At 35.4% G+C, this 18,364-nt stretch overlaps 1 long non-coding RNA gene across 1 annotated transcript in view; it reads right to left on the bottom strand.

Annotated features, from left to right (window-relative positions):
- LOC141339421 (uncharacterized) overlaps positions 1-18,011 on the bottom strand; it is a 102,123-nt gene extending 84,112 nt beyond the window's left edge. Inside the window, exon 1 of the long non-coding RNA XR_012356018.1 lies at positions 17,750-18,011. This is a non-coding gene — a long non-coding RNA (uncharacterized lncRNA). The remainder of the gene's footprint in view (positions 1-17,749) is intronic.
- Positions 18,012-18,364: the final 353 nt, after the last annotated feature.

The raw sequence follows: 18,364 nt of genomic DNA, 5'->3' as shown, positions 1-18,364 counted from the left end.
CACTAGCATGATTCTAGCATTACTAACAAGTTACTAGCATGATTCTAGCATTACTAACAAGTTACTAGCATGATTCTAGCATGACTAGCAAGTCACTAGCATGATTGTAGCATGACTAGCATGTCACTAGCATGATGTTAACATGACTAGCAAGTCACTAGCATGATTCTAGCATGATTCTAACATGACTAGCAAGTCACTAGCATGACTAGCAAGTCACTAGCATGATTCTAGCATGACTAGCAAGTCACTAACATGATTCTAGAATGACTAGCAAGTCACTAGCATAATTCTAGCATGACTAGCAAGTTACTAGCATGATTCTAGCATTACTAACAAGTTACTAGCATGATTCTAGCATGACTAGCAAGTCACTAGCATGATTCTAGCATGACTAACAAGTTACTAGCATGATTCTAGCATGACTAGCAAGTCACTAGCATGATTTTAGGATGACTAGCAAGTCACTAGCATGATTTTAGGATGACTAGCAAGTTACTAGCATGATTCTAGCATGACTAGCAAGTCTCTAGCATGATTCTAGCATGACTAGCAAGTCACTAGCATGATTGTAGCATGATTAGCATATTGTTAGCATGACTTAGAAAGATAGATGAGTTTGAATGGATTAGAAATAGTACGTAGAAGCAAGTTCTTTGATAGAAGGGAAGCTTGATTGAGTCTCAAAGGATTCTGGGAGTTTAAATTTGAATTTTGACAGTTGGAGTTTGAAAAGTCTTGGCTCATTTGAACATTCCGTCAATGTAAGTCAATGGGATTTTTCCCAGATTTAATCGTCATTTTTAGGAAAACCTAAGTCCGATCAGTTAGAAAAGATATAGCAACTCGAGTCAGATCAGTCTGAAGATCTGCACGAGGAACAAAGTCAACTAGATAAAAAAGTTCGTCAAGACAAACTTTAAGTTAGCTTGAGAAAGCCGGAACAGAAAGTTTAAAAAGTTTAAAGAAGTTTTGAGAAGTTTAAAGGAGTTTAAAAGTCTAAAAAAGTTTTAAGTTTAGTCACTAGAACGTTGTTGGCATGACTCGCATGTCACTAGCATGGTATTAGCATGATGCTAGCATGACTAACATGTGGCTAGCATGATGCTAGCATGTCATTACATTATGCTAACATGATGTTAGCATGACTAGCATGATGTTAACATGACTAGCATGATTCTAGCATGATTCTAGCATGACTAGCAAGTCACTAGCATGATTCTAGCATGACTAGCAAGTCACTAGCATGATTCTAGCATGACTAGCAAGTCACTAACATGATTCTAGAATGACTAGCAAGTCACTAGCATAATTCTAGCATGACTAGCAAGTTACTAGCATGATTCTAGCATTACTAACAAGTTACTAGCATGATTCTAGCATGACTAGCAAGTCACTAGCATGATTCTAGCATGACTAACAAGTTACTAGCATGATTCTAGCATGACTAGCAAGTCACTAGCATGATTTTAGGATGACTAGCAAGTCACTAGCATGATTTTAGGATGACTAGCAAGTTACTAGCATGATTCTAGCATGACTAGCAAGTCTCTAGCATGATTCTAGCATGACTAGCAAGTCACTAGCATGATTGTAGCATGATTAGCATATTGTTAGCATGACTTAGAAAGATAGATGAGTTTGAATGGATTAGAAATAGTACGTAGAAGCAAGTTCTTTGATAGAAGGGAAGCTTGATTGAGTCTCAAAGGATTCTGGCAGTTTAAATTTGAATTTTGACAGTTGGAGTTTGAAAAGTCTTGGCTCATTTGAACATTCCGTCAATGTAAGTCAATGAGATTTTTCCCAGATTTAATCGTCATTTTTAGGAAAACCGTAAGTCCGATCAGTTAGAAAAGATATAGCAACTCGAGTCAGATCAGTCTGAAGATCTGGGCTGAGTTTGGAGTTTGTAGAGTTAAAGCTCTAGGAGGAGATACAGTCAGAAAATTTTGACTAGGAAGAAAATAGAATATCAGTAAGTTGGCTCTCTCAAGCCAACTTAATAATCTGACAGTGTAGTATTTGCCTTGGGACACGCGATAAGCTTTGATTGAGCGCTGCTAACGCACTGACCGCTTCTGACTCCGTGCCACGCTCTGATTGGCAGCCAGACCCTGCGCTGTGATTGGTCAGCGAGGGCCGTTGGGTTTCTGGGACACACACATAGGGACACAGGAAAGCAGTTTCTCGTAATCCCCGAAGGCTGGAACCTGCGTAACCAAGCATTTTAAATCACACCAAATCTGATTTGTTGAAAGCAAATTTGGGCAGGGTTCAAGTATGCGGCGCTGCGAGCTTCTCTCGGTCTTTACTTACATTGGCCTTCTGAGTAGAGCTCAGAGAAACTCTTATGATGGTCAGGATTAGAGTATCGCTCTCAGAGCTGCACAGATCCACGTTAGACTCCAGTTTAGCTGAACTCAGTGTGAGAAACAGACCAGACTGAGAACAAACTTGAAATCACAAGAATAAAGTTAATTATGAAAAAATGGCAATGTTTCGAGAATAAAGATGAAATATGTCAGCAATAAAGTCATAATATTTTTAGAATAAAACTTTAAAGAAAAAGTTTTGAGAATGAAGTTGAAATTATGAAAATAAAGTCTAAATGTTTTGAGAATAGCGATAAAATATTTAGACAAAGTCAAAATGATGAAAATAAAGTTGATATTATGAGAATAATGTCAAAGTATTTCTACAATAAAGTCCAAATTATAAGAATAAACTAAATGTGTTGAGGATAAAATCAAAATTACGATAAAAATGTCAAATGTTTTGAGAATAAAATCGAAATATTTAGACAGAGTCAAAATGATGAAAATAAAGTTGATATTATGAGAATAATGTCAAAATACTACAAGAATAAAGTCATAATATTTCTACAATAAAGTCCAAATTACAAGAATTAAGATGAAATATGGTAATAAAGTCATAATTTTTTGAGAATAAAGACAAAAATTACAAGAATAAAGTTAAATATTAAAATATAAAGTCTAAATTATGATAATAAAGTAAAAAACATTATGAGAATAAAGTGAAAAAGTTGAGAATGAAGTTGAAATTATGAGAATAAAGTCTAAATGTTTTGAGAATAGCGATAAAATATTTAGACAAAGTCAAAATGATGAAAATAAAGTTGATATTATGAGAATAATGTCAAAATACTACAAGAATAAACTTGAAATATTTCTACAATAAAGTCAAAATTATAAGAATTAAGATGAAATATGAGAATAAAGTCATAATATTTTGAGAATAAAGTCAAAATTACAAGAATCAAGTTAATTATTAAAATATAAAGTCTAAATTATGATAATAAACTAAAAAATTATTATGAGAATAAAGTAAAAAACTTTTGAGAATAGCGATACAATATTTTGACAAAATCAAAATGAAAATAAAGTTGATATTATGAGAATAATGTCAAAATACTCCAACAATAATGTCAAAGTATTTCTACAATAAAATCCAAATTATAAGAATAAACTCTACATGTTTTGAGAATAAAGATGAAATATTTAGACAATAAAGTCCAAATTATGAGAATAAAGTCATAATATTTCAAGAATTAAGTCCAAATTATGAAAATAATATGTAAATAAAGATGAGATTATGAGAATAAAGTTGTAATATTGCAAGAATAAAGTCAAAATAATGAAAATAAAGTTGATATTATGAGAATAAAGTCAAAATATTTCTACAATAAAGTCCAAATTATAAGAATAAAGTTGAAATATGAGAATAAAGTCTAAGTGTTTCGAGAATAAAGTCAAAAGGTCAAAAAGTCAAAAAATTACAAGAATAAAGTTAAATATTAAAATCTAAAGTCTAAATTATGATAATAAAGTAAAAAATATTATGAGAATGAAAATAAAGTTGATATTATGAGAATAATGTCAAAATACTCCAACAATAATGTCAAAGTATTTCTACAATAAAATCCAAATTATAAGAATAAACTAAATGTTTTGAGAACAAAGTCAAAATTACGATAAAAAGTTCAAATGTTTTGAGAATAAAGACAAAATATTTCTACAATAAAGTCCAAATTACAAGAATTAAGATGAAATATGGTAATAAAGTCATAATATTTTGAGAATAAAGTCAAAATTACAAGAATAACGTTAAATATTAAAATATAAAGTCTAAATTATGATAATAAACTAAAAAACATTATGAGAATAAAGTGAAAAAGTTGAGAATGAAGTTGAAATTATGAAAATAAAGTCTAAATATTTTGAGAATAGTGATAAAATATTTAGACAAAGTCAAAATGATGAAAATAAAGTTGATATTATGAGAATAATGTCAAAATACTACAAGAATAAAGTCAAAATATTTCTACAATAAAGTCCAAATTATGAAAATAAAGTTTATATTATGAGAATAAAGTCAAAGTATTTCTACAATAAAGTCCAAATTATAAGAATAAACTAAATGTTTTGAGAACAAAGTCAAAATTACGATAAAAAGTTCAAATGTTTTGAGAATAAAGTCATAATATTTCAAGGATAAAGTCCAAATAATGAAAATAAAGTTGATATTATGAGAATAAAGTCAAAATACTACAAGAATAAAGTCAAAATAATGAAAATAAAGTTGATATTATGCGAATAAAGTCATAATATTTCAAGAATAAAGTCCAAATAATGAAAATAAAGTTGATATTATGAGAATAAAGTCAAAATACTACAAGAATAAAGTCCAAATAATGAAAATAAAGTTGATATTATGAGAATATTGTCAAAATACTACAAGAATAAAGTCAAAATATTTCTACAATAAAGTCCAAATTACAAGAATTAAGATGAAATATGAGAATAAATTCAAAATTATAAGAATAAAGTCATAATATTTCAAGAATAAAGTCCAAATGATGAAAATAAAATATAAATAAAGATGAGATTATGAGAATAAAGTTGTAATATTTCAAGAATAAAATCAAAATGATGAAAATAAAGTTGATATTATGAGAATAAAGTCAAAATATTTCTACAATAAAGTCCAAATTATAAGAATTAAGATGAAATATGAGAATAAAGTCAAAAAGATGAAAATAAATATAAATAAGGATGAGATTATGAGACTAAAGTTGTAATATTTCAAGAATAAAGTCCAAATGCTGAAAACGAATGTAAATAACTGTGGGAGCATTGATGATCAGACTGACAGTGTGAGAAACAGAGCAGTCTTTTATAGCGCAGCTATTACTGTCGGCCAATCAGGACGCGGCGTGACCAGAGATCTGGCTGCGGACCAACTGAGAGTTTGGCATCGGCTGTTTCCGCGTCTCCTGGATTTGGCCAAACCGGCCGTTCCAGACGCCTGTCAAGCCGAACAAACGCTCGTCAAATGATTAAGTGTGCATTGTACAAACGCTGAAGAGCCTCACCCAGGTTCACAGCATTCGGAAAGAGAAGTCGACGGCGGATCTCATTGGCCCTGATCAAAGCCAGAGCAGCAGAGGATCCTCTTTATTGAGGCGGAGGTGGATGTTATCTCTGAGCGCCGGAGCTTTGATCTTCAAAGGCGGACGGTTTTAATACGACGGTCAATAACAACAGAGTCACAGTGCCATCTAGTGCTCACCGCTGGGACTCACAGACTCCTGATCAAAAACACTGAGAGAGATACAACGGTGCGACTCAATGATTAACTGATAAAAGACCAGAGAACAAACCCACAACCCTCATGTGTGTCCAATCAAACTGAGGACTGAAACAGATGCCAACGTCAACAAAGACAAGCCCTCACAAGCCGGCAAACACAAGAGCGTGACCTAGATAGGACACATCTAAACAAATGCACTTAAAATCTGTGCTGCATCATGTGCCAATGGGGTTCAAAAATGGGGAATCAGCACTTTTCCAAAGTTTGCCTGCATGCAACTCAAGAAGTCTTAAAGATATCTCAACGCCCTTTTAGATATTGGGTCTTACCAAGCTTTTCTTTTAGTATCTCTATTTTGAATGCTGTGTGAGATTCGGCTCTAGAGATATTAGCACTTCAGTATGGCTCCAGGAGTAAATTGTTAAAATGTGGACATTTTCAGAGCTCAAAAACCTGATGTTGGTAAGCTTTAAAAAACACGATACTTATTTTCTTTTAAAAAGGAATGTCTGACGAACAAATAATGTCAAAACTAGAGATGCGTCTCATTTCTTCAAAAAAATCCGAATTTGGCTTAGATGACAAAATCTTGTTTTTGATCCGGATTAAATCCTCAGTTTGTGTTGTTCAACATGTTTTAGTAAGATTGGGATACTTTTAAATAAATAAATAAAAATCGATTATTCTGATCCCAGCAGAAGGGCGGATTTCATAAACCAAAAAAGTAATAAAACTGGTGGCAAAAACACATTTCAACATGTAATATGTCCCCAAACAGCTGTCAGTATCAAACAAAAATATGATATTTAATTTAAAGCTTATTGTTTTTTCGTTTTTATTTTGTTTTTTTAACACCTTATGACTGGTTTTGTGGTCCAGGGTCACAATTGTTTACCGTCTTCAGGTTTGATCAGTTAGGGTTTATGCTTGTTTTTCACGGATTAAAAAGCTGAATTTCCATGACCTATAATGAACGGATCCATCCATACTTTTTTTGCTTTTACCTGTTAAATAGACTTTAATTGATGTTTTTCATGCTTTCATGACCATAACAATAACAGCCAAAACATGTGAAACAACGTGATACAACAAAATTCGAATCAACAACAAACAAAAATTTATTTTCCGTGACAAAATAAATATCAAACTTCCTAACTTTCAATGATATTCCAGAAACTGCATGACCTGAATTCAGCCTTTTACATCCTGATACATCAGAAGTTATTATGTCTTCCATCAAACGAGTGTGTTTTGGACTTTCTGCACGAGAGAATGAATGAAACATGAATGTTATGAAGAGTGATCAGATGAATTGCATAGTGCTTCTTTGCCATGAAAATTTCCTTGTCACAGAAATTAGAGATTTATTTCAGCTCGAGTGTGCCGTTCACGACTCACCACCAGAGGGCGCACTGTGACCAAGAAATGCATTTACACACAGATGTGTTTCACTGTCAGCGTTTGTCATTATCCAGCAGAAATATGTCTATTGCAAACACACCGAGATAGAGTCTTAAACCCAAGTGAGCCGCCTATCTAGAGACCATCTTACAGACATTTGTGCATGTATAGTGCCAAAAGTATTGAGAGGTTTGACTACTTTAGTCATTTCCAGGAGTACAAATACTAATGTTTAAGCATATAATGACATTCTAGGGGATTGTGTGCTTCTAATTAGACGGGAGCCTTTTCCATTCTAACACGACAATGCACAAGTCTTTCTAAATCAGTGCTTCTCAACATTTTCGACTCCAATACAATATTCATTACTTTCCAACTTTTTTTTTAAGTAACATACACTGAGAACACTGATGTATTAACTAATTTAACCTTGATTTATATTGTGATTCCAGAAGTTACAAGAACTATGCTTCAAAAAAAAAAAAAAATAATAAAAATATATATATATATATATATATATATATAGAGGGGTTAAAAAAGGAATTATTTCCATTTTCATCTTTTAATTTTAAATCAGAATTCCAGTTTGATTATTTTCAAATACTAACAATGTATTCATCTAAATAGCTTGCAGAGCTAGTTGAGAACCACTGATCTCACACTGAAACTACTTTCACTGGCCACCAGGTGGCGCCACAAACCACTAAATAATGCAATGTCTTCATCAGTCTCATATTTCTGCTAGACTTGAGAAAAATACAGAGACTGCACTGTCTTTGACAATCATGACTTCAAACACAATTCCGTTTCAGAGAACAGACAAACTAGGACAAAAACATGCCTTCTTTTGAAAAGTCACTGACTCAAGACCAACAGAGACGACCGCAGACTTCAGCATAAATGGATGTTTATACGTTTATAAACCAAAACCACAAACCAAACCCTGTTGGACATGAAGGCCACTTTACTTTGGGACGCTTCTTTAACATCAAAAGTGGTTCCCAACCACACTTTGCACACCTGATTCATCTCATCAGCTCATTAATAGAATCAGAAACCTGAAAGGGGCATTTCAGACAAACCCAGATAGCTCACATGCGTCTGCAAGACGTCTGTTAAAGATCTCTTGATCTGGAAAGCATCTGCTGTCTGCAAACGTCAGGCAGACATTTGTAAGATGTCAATTTTACATGCATTCTAATATAGAAACATCTTAAAGACATCTATTTGACATCTGATAGGAAACATCCAATAGATGCATTGCAGATGAGCAAACTATGTCTTGCAGATGTAAATGCAGACGTCAAAAAGATGTCTCCGAAACGTACATGTTCTATCAGGGTAGACGTTTATTGGACATCTTAAAGACGTCTAATGCCTAGATAGCACACGTACGCTTGCAATATGTCTGTTAAAGATCTCTTGATCTGGAAAGCATCTGCTGTGTACAAACGTCTGTAAGATGCATTCTAATTCATAAACATCTTAAAGACATCTAATAGACGTCTGTTTGACGTCCACTAGACGTACTGCAGATGAGAAATAGACGTCTCCGAGATGTATGTGTGCTATCAGGGAAGTTGACGTGCTGTATGTGCAATGTCGAGGCTTCAGGAATAGACTGTCAGCAGTTCTTAAATTTGACGTCTGCAATACATCTATTGGACGTTTCCTATCAGATGTCAAATGGACATCTATAGGATGTCTTTAAGATGTTTCTATATTAGAATGCATATAAAACTGACATCTTACAGACGTCTGCCAGACATTTGTAGACAGCAGATGCTTTCCAGATCAAGAGATCTTTAACAGACATCTTGCAGACGTACGTGTGCTATCTGAGTATTAGATGTCTTTAAGATGTCAAAGAGATGTCTAACCTGACAGAACATGTTCATCTCAGAGACATCTATTTGACGACTGCATTTACATCTGCAAGACGTCTTCTTGATGTTTCCTATCAGATGTCAAATAGATGTCTTCAAGATGTTTTTCTATATTAGAATGTATGCAAAACTGACATCTTGCAGACGTCTGCCAGACATTTGTACACAGCAAATGCTTTCCAGATCAAGAGATCTTTAACAGACATATTGCAGACGTGCGTGTGCTGTCTGGGAATTAGATGTCTTTAAGATGTCAAATAGACTTCTACCCTGATAGATAGCATTTACATCTGCAAGACGTCTTCTGGATGTTTCCTATCAGATGTCAAATAGATGTCTTCGAGATGTTTTTCTAATTTAGAATGCATGTAAAACTGGCATCTTACAGCCGTCTGCCAGATGTGGTTTGCTCATCTGCAATACATCTATTGGATGTTTCCTATCAGATGTCAAATAGACATCTATTAGATGTCTTTAAGATGTTTCTATATTAGAATGCATGTAAAACTGACATCTTACAGACGTCTGCCAGACGTTTGTAGACAGCAGATGCTTTCCAGATCAAGAGATCTTTGACAGACATCTTGCGGACATACATGTGCTATCTGAGTATTAGATGTCTTGAAGATGTCAAATAGACGTCTACCCTGATAGAACATGTTGGAGTCATCTATTTGATGTCTGTATTTACATCTGCAAGATGTTTGCTCATCTGCAATATGTCTTTTGGATGTTTCCTATCAGATGTCACATAGATGTTTTTAAGATGTTTCTATATTAAAATGCATGTAAAACTGACATCTTACAGACGTCTGCCAGATGTAGTTTGCTCATCTGCAATACATCTACTGGACGTTTCCCATCAGATGTCAAATAGACGTCCATTAGATGTCTTTAAGATGTTTCTATATTAGAATGCATGTAAAACTGACATCTTACAGACGTCTGCCAGATGTAGTTTGCTCATCTGCAATACATCTATTGGAGGTTTCCCATCAGATGTCAAATAGACGTCTATTAGATGTCTTTAAGATGTTTCTATATTAGAATGCATGTAAAACTGACATCTTACAGACGTCTGCCAGGCATGCACACTCTTGCAGATGTACGTGTGCTATCTGGGACTTAACACATCCATCAAGACCCATCACTAGCCAAAATCTGCTGGCTTTCTGTGCAGGAATCAAGGGAATTTGTGCAACACAGAAACGGTTTTCTCTGACCTTTCATCTGGCCATTTGGTTTTCTCAGCCTCTTCCATTGATAGACACATTCCCACACACAGCAGCATAAACACACTCTCACACACACACACCTCTGAACAAAGCTCCCATTTTCCTAAGGAAGGGTCAGCAGGTCCTTCCATCAGACAGACGCTTGTTCTTGGTCTGCGGCAGGCCGATCCCAGACCCCCTCTCTCCAGCATCGCCACCCCAGAGACAAGCTGCCCATTGTTTCCGCAGCGCTAACAAATGACAGACCGACTCCGGAGCCGCGCTAAACACACACACAGAGAGACACGGCGAGCGTACGGCGCACAGAGCCCGATTGTTAGGTGCGGTGCGGTGCGCTGGACTCATAACTGCAGTATCACACACACACATACAGTATAACTGCTGCTTATACCATCTTTCTCAGATTTCTCACTGGGCTGCAGAGATGCACAACACAGATGTGAGATCTGGGCCTGCAAACACACTCTCCTCACCTGTGTTAGGTTCCCACACTGTCACGTTTGCACCTGAACCGCACAGGTGAGGACACCATCACAATCCTGCTGTTGATGACAACTCAGACAATCTACTCCCTGACAAAAACATTCAGCTTCACTGTTGAAGTTCAAAACGTGTCACACTTTATCACTGGTTTAATTCCAATCTGTACACCCCTGAAGAACAAAGAAAGAGCAGCAGGTGACACTGGCTGTAAGAAAATGCATTATCAAATAAAAATGTGTAGAAGCTGCTAAATAGCCAATGCTATTTTGGTTTCTTTACATTTAAAAATGCATTAACAAAATCATGCGCTGCTAGACTTGACCTATAGTCAGTGTTGCCAAGTTCACGGTTTTCCCGCAGAATTGGGCTACTTCAACACTACGTCCGCGGGTTGAAGCGACTCAAATATGTGATATTTAGTCCCAAAAAATATGTATTTTACCTCCAGAAAAACAGGGACCCCCTCCAAACACAATTGGGCTAGTTTTGAGTAACAATTGGGTGGGTTTTGTTATGAAAACCTGGCAACCCTGCCTATTAATTTTTTTTTTTTTTTTTGTCTTATGGTCAGTTTTCTCTGTCACATCAACCTAGTCTCATGGAAAAAAGGTTTGAAGAGAACATTGCTAATCTAGCTAATTAAACTTTTAACATTCATGTATTTGGGCTGTCAAGTGATTCAAATTTTAATCTACTTAAATACACTATGTGGCAATTAATTAACCCGATCTAAATTAACTACACGTCAAATTTGGATGAGAAATCACCCAAAAGGTATTTTAAAGCCATTATTGTGTTGAATGAGAAAACAAAAAGTAGCTTAGAACAAAATAATCTATTTGATTAAAACAGAATTATGACTTGAACTGTTTCTTTTTAATTAAGTAATTATTTGAATAAGAAACTCAAACTGCCATTAGTAGGCAGCAAAAATCATTCATTTATTAAAAAATTAGTCATTCATTTGATTTGTTCAAGTGTCTGATCATTCAGGAATGAAGTAAATGACTCTCTTTAGGAACAAGTTGCTGATTCACTGACTCCCCCGATTCATTTAGGAATAAAGTAAATGACTCTTTATGAATGAGTCGCTGAATCATTTACTCACCTGATTCATTCAGGAATGAAATGACTCTTTATGAACAGGTGATTGAATCATTGACTCACCCGATTCAATCAGGAATAAAGTAAATGACTCTTTATGAACGAGTCGCTGAATCATTTACTCACCTGATTCATTCAGGAATGAAATGACTCTTTATGAACAGGTGATTGGATCATTGACTCACCCGATTCATTCAGGAATAAAGTAAATGACTATTTATGAACGAGTCATTGAATCATTGACTCACTCGATTCATTCAGGAATGAAGTAAATGACTTTATGAACGAGTCGCTGAATCATTGACTCACTCGATTCATTCAGAAATTAAATGACTCTTTATGAATGACTCGCTGAATCATTGACTCGCCCGATTCATTCAGAAATGAAGTAAATGACTCTTTATGAACGAGTCGTTGACTCATTGACTCACCCGATTCATTCAGGAATGAAGTAAATGACTCTTTATGAACGAGTCGTTGACTCATTGACTCACCCGATTCATTCAGAAATGAAGTAAATGACTCTTTATGAATGACTCGCTGAATCATTGACTCGCCCGATTCATTCAGAAATGAAGTAAATGACTCTTTATGAACGAGTCGTTGACTCATTGACTCACCCGATTCATTCAGGAATGAAGTAAATGACTCTTTATGAACGAGTCGTTGACTCATTGACTCACCCGATTCATTCAGGAATAAAGTAAATGACTCTTTATGAACGAGTCGTTGAATCATTGACTCACCGGATTCATTCAGAAATGAAATGACTCTTTATGAATGAGTCGCTGAATCATTGACTCACCCGATTCATTCAGAAATGAAGTAAATGACTCTTTACGAATGAGTCATTGAATCACTGACGCACCCGATTCATTCAGGAATAAAGTAAATGACTCTTTATGAACGAGTCGCTGAATCATTGACTCACCCGATTCACTCAGAAATGAAATGACTCTTTATGAACGAGTCATTGAATCATTGACTCACCCGATTCATTCAGAAATGAAGTAAATGACTCTTTATGAACGAGTCGTTGACTCATTGACTCACCCGATTCATTCAGGAATAAAGTAAATGACTCTTTATGAACGAGTCACAGAATCATTGACTCACCCGATTCATTCAGGAATAAAGTAAATGACTCTTTATGAACGAGTCGTTGAATCATTGACTCACTGGATTCATTCAGAAATGAAATGACTCTTTATGAATGAGTCATTAAATCTCTGACTCACCCGATTCATTCAGAAATGAAGTAAATGACTCTTTATGAACGAGTCGCTGAATCATTGACTCACCCGATTCATTCAGAAATGAAATGACTCTTTATGAATGAGTCGCTGAATCATTGACTCACCCGATTCATTCAGAAATGAAGTAAATGACTCTTTACGAATGAGTCATTGAATCACTGACGCACCCGATTCATTCAGGAATAAAGTAAATGAATCTTTATGAACAAGTCGTTGAATCATTGACTCACCCGATTCATTCAGAAATAAAGTAAATGACTCTCTCTATGAAAGAGTCGCAGAATCATTGACTCACCCGATTCATTCAGAAATGAAATGACTCTTTATGAATGAGTCGCTGAATCATTGACTCACCCGATTCATTCAGAAATGAAGTAAATGACTCTTTATGAACGAGTCGCTGAATCATTGACTCACCCGATTCATTCAGAAATGAAGTAAATGACTCTCTCTATGAAAGAGTCGCAGAATCATTGACTCACCCGATTCATTCAGAAATGAAATGACTCTTTATGAATGAGTCACTGAATCATTGACTCACCCGATTCATTCAGAAATGAAGTAAATGACTCTTTATGAACGAGTCGCTGAATCATTGACTCACCCGATTCATTCAGAAATGAAGTAAATGACTCTTTATGAACGAGTCGCTGAATCATTGACTCACCCGATTCATTCAGAAATGAAATGACTCTTTATGAATGAGTCGCTGAATCATTGACTCACCCGATTCATTCAGAAATGAAATGACTCTTTATGAATGAGTCGCTGAATCACTGACTCACCCGATTCATTCAGAAATGAAGTAAATGACTCTTTATGAACGAGTCGCTGAATCATTGACTCACCCGATTCATTCAGAAATGAAATGACTTTTTATGAATGAGTCGCTGAATCATTGACTCACCCGATTCATTCAGAAATGAAATGACTTTTTATGAATGAGTCGCTGAATCATTGACTCACCCGATTCATTCAGAAATTAAGTAAATGACTCTTTACGAATGAGTCATTGAATCACTGACGCACCCGATTCATTCAGGAATAAAATAAATGAATCTTTATGAACGAGTCGTTGAATCATTGACTCACCCGATTCATTCAGAAATAAAGTAAATGACTCTCTCTATGAAAGAGTCGCAGAATCATTGACTCACCCGATTCATTCAGAAATGAAATGACTCTTTATGAATGAGTCGCTGAATCATTGACTCACCCGATTCATTCAGAAATGAAGTAAATTACTCTTTATGAATGAGTCGCTGAATCATTGACTCACCCGATTCATTCAGAAATGAAATGACTCTTTATGAACGAGTCGCTGAATCATTGACTCACCCGATTCATTCAGAAATGAAGTAAATGACTCTTTATGAATGAGTCATTAAATCTCTGACTCACCCGATTCATTCAGAAATGAATGACTCTTTATGAACGAGTCGCTGAATCACTGACTCACCCGATTCATTCAGAAATGAAGTAAATGACTCTTTATGAACGAGTCGTTGAATCATTGACTCACCTGATTCATTCAAATTACAGATTAATTCAGAAACAAATCAGTGCAGTGTGTTGCTCGGAGATGGCTTTATAGTTCATATTTTTGTTGGCAAAATAGAGCAAAAACAGACAATATTGCGTCACCAATCAAATGTCTGAATCAGTTGACCTATGCAGGTATTATTACTTTTCTTAACTAATTAATGAAATCAACACTAACCATAAATGAAGTTGTGACATGTTTATGGTGGGAAATGTACAAAATATCTTCATGGAACATGATCTTAACCCTCATGCGATCTTCGGGGGATTTCTGGACCCTGAATGGCGTTCGCTAAAATTAAAAAAAACCGTTCCCTTTGTCCAAATGGTATGAGACTTTGTAAATCAGTCAACACGATCTTGATCTACAAAGAAAAAATTCAATTGGAATGATAGCTTGATTTTATGTCAGTGTGAAAGAAATACTCACGTTCGTGGTCTTTGGGGTATAACAAAATGCAATTTTTGCTATAAAATAATAGTTAAAAAAACAAAACAAACGTTATTTTCCTGTTTATTAATGTTTTTACTCCTCATGTGTGCGGCTTTTGGAGGATTTAGGATATTTCTTAAATATATATAAATTAATAAATAAATATTTTTTATAGGTTTGCACACAAAAACAGCTTTTTTTTTGTAAAATTCCCTTTCATAAAAAACCCACATGTCTAACTTTCATTCATGGGGATAAAAAGGATAATTTCCCATGGTTTAGTGTAAGATTTTTGCCAAATCCAGTTTTAAACGTAAATAAATACTTTTAGCAGCAGGTGGCTGCAGAGCTCCACTATATGCTTTTTGCTATTTGACCACCTGAAAGATTTCTTTTCACAAGTTTTTTTTCCAGTTGAGTTCATATCTACATATCATGAAACACACAGGACTACATTTGGAGACCATAAAAACTGCTCTCTTATCATTTGTCAAATAAAAAATAAACAGATGTCGTTGTTGCATTCTTATGTTCATGTTGTGTGCTGCCACTCAATATGTGATAGAACTGGTTTTGTTTCAGTACAAAATATGCTTAACTTTGTCGAAAAAAGCATTTTTTATTGTCATAATATGTAGATATGAACTCAACTGAAAAGACATCTTATTGTCGGTCAAATAGCAGTTAATAGTAGTGCTCCGCAGCCATCTAGTGGTAAAAGTTATGTTTTTTTTTACTTTTAAAACTGCATTTTTCAAAAAATCTTACACTAAACCATATCAAATGATCCATGTTATCCCCATGAATGAAAGTTTAAAATGTGGGTATTTTCTAAAGTGATTTTCTACATAAAAAGCCGTTTTTGCATAGAAACCTATTAAAAATATATATTTATTCAATAATTTATATATATTTAAAGAATAGCATAAAAACTGCGAAAACCGCACAAATGCGGAGGAAAAACATTAATAAACAGGAAAAACATTTTTTTTTTTTTTTTTTTTTACTATTATTTTGTTACATAATGTAAGTTTTGTCGGCTGGGACCACGAGTGTGATTCCAAAACGAAGACCGCATAATGATTTTAGGCATGAAACTGACAATTTCAACCCATACAATGTATTAATAGTAGTGCTCCGCAGCCATCTAGTGGTGAAAGTTATATTGTTTTTACTTTTAAAACTGCATTTTTCAAAAAATCTTACACTAAACCATATCAAATGATCCATGTTATCCCCATGAATGAAAGTTTAAAATGTGGGTATTTTCTAAAGTGATTTTCTACATAAAAAGCCGTTTTTGCATAGAAACCTATTAAAAATATATATTTATTTATTAATTTATATATATTTAAAGAATAGCATAAAAACTGCGAAAACCGCACAAATGCGGAGGAAAAACATTAATAAACAGGAAAAACATTTTTTTTTTTTTTTTTTTACTATTATTTTGTTGCATAATGTAAGTTTTGCTGCCTGGGACCACGAGTGTGATTCCAAAACGAAGACTGCATAATGATTTTAGGCATGAAACTGACAATTTCAACCCATACAATGTATTAATAGTAGTGCTCCGCAGCCATCTAGTGGTGAAAGTTATATTGTTTTTACTTTTAAAACTGCCTTTTCCAAAAAATCTTACACTAAACCATATCAAATGATCAGTGTTATCCCCCTGAATGAATGTAAAAATTTAAAATGTGGGTATTTTCTAAAGTGATTTTTACATAAAAAGCTGTTTTTGCAAAGAAACCTATTAAAAATATATATTTATTCAATAATTTATATATATTTAAAGAATAGCATAAAAACGGCGAAAACCGCACAAATGCGGAGGAAAAACATTAATAAACAATATAAAAATTTTTTTTTTTTACTATTATTTTGTTACAAAATGTAAGTTTTGCTGCCTGGGACCAAGAGTGTGATTCCAAAACGAAGACCGCATAATGATTTTAGGCATGAAACTGACAATTTCAACCCATACGATGTACTTTTGGCTACTGCAGATGTGTTGGATGACAGCGCAGTAAACACCTGCGGCGCTACTGGCGCACAAGCACCACTCGGCCCCCGTTTACCGCAAGAACGGCGGGTGACCCCAAAGGTCAAATCAGCCTCGTTCAGAGGTCAACAGTTCAAATCAGCCCAAAGAGCTTCTGAGCACCACACAAACACGTGCTTCCCGCTCCGGGTTTAAGATAACAGGATGAGGAAGAGGAGACACCGGGGTCTGCGGTAAAGACAAGACCCTTGGTGTTTAGTCAAGGGCCCCCGGCGGACACAAAGTGTGTCTTTGTCCTTCTCGGGACGGGGCTCCGACCAGCTTTATGGACACTCCAGCCTCTTTTGTGCTTCCATGAGAGTCACTTGCTGTTGGACATAGGGACCCTCTCCAGAGGAGAAAGGAGGTCTTGTTTGGGGATCTCTGGATATAGTGGATCTCAACAATAGAGGCGGTTCTGTCCACTATCTAAACACACTCACACCCAGAAACACACCACAAGTAACGGAGAAAGAAGATGCTGCATGTCACACTTCCAGCCACACATGATTCTGTGTCGAAGAACATGTGTTTCAATAAGAGCTATCTATGACACAACAAGTCAAAATATATAAACAGACATAATAGTATGAATCAGAATAATTCCGAACGACTGTTCAACCAACAGCGATAGATTTTCAATCAACCACAGGCATTAAATCCTGCTCGCGATCGCTGAGGAAAGCTAATAATGGACGTTAACGAAGAGTTGAACGAGAATACACCGAGTGAAAAACTGAGGTAAACTTTACCAGATGATTATTGGCGTCTGCTTCTTCTTCTTCTGTCAATCCTTTACCGTTGAAAGCGAGTTTATTCCACACGTTAAGTAACGTTAACTCCAGAAGCCGTCAAATACAGATCCATAGCAGTATCCCGCGTGATTGAGAGCCGTTAGCATCCACACTGACAGAAACGACATCAATCCCCATGAATCCCCATGAAAGTCATCCGGTTTGTCTGGAACACACCTGAAGATCCACACACCTGCTGCTGGACACACGCTCGCTTTGACTGCAGCGAGAGACTGTCAGCGGCGCACTGCAGCGCTCATGCTCGCGCACGCAAGCGTCACGTGACACACACCCGCCGCACTGCACTCTGGGGAGTGTAGGCAGGTTAGTATGAACGGACCCGCTTTGTCGTTGTATTTCCTGAGGTATATTTGCGACTATTCGCATTGACTGGGAATGATAGTTATTTGTAGCCAGATGCACAGCAATCATTTTGGGCTTTGTTGCTTTTAATATAACAGCTCAGCTTTAAATTCTGTCAGTTTTACCGCCAAACTTTATTCTCAATATATTTCAGCTTTATTCTCGAAACATTTCGACTTTATTCTTGTAATATTTTGACTTCATTCTCAT

This window comes from Garra rufa, chromosome 1 (genome assembly GCF_049309525.1).
Source record: "Garra rufa chromosome 1, GarRuf1.0, whole genome shotgun sequence".
Classification (NCBI taxonomy): domain Eukaryota; kingdom Metazoa; phylum Chordata; class Actinopteri; order Cypriniformes; family Cyprinidae; genus Garra; species Garra rufa.
This window is presented reverse-complemented; position numbering and strand designations above follow the sequence as displayed.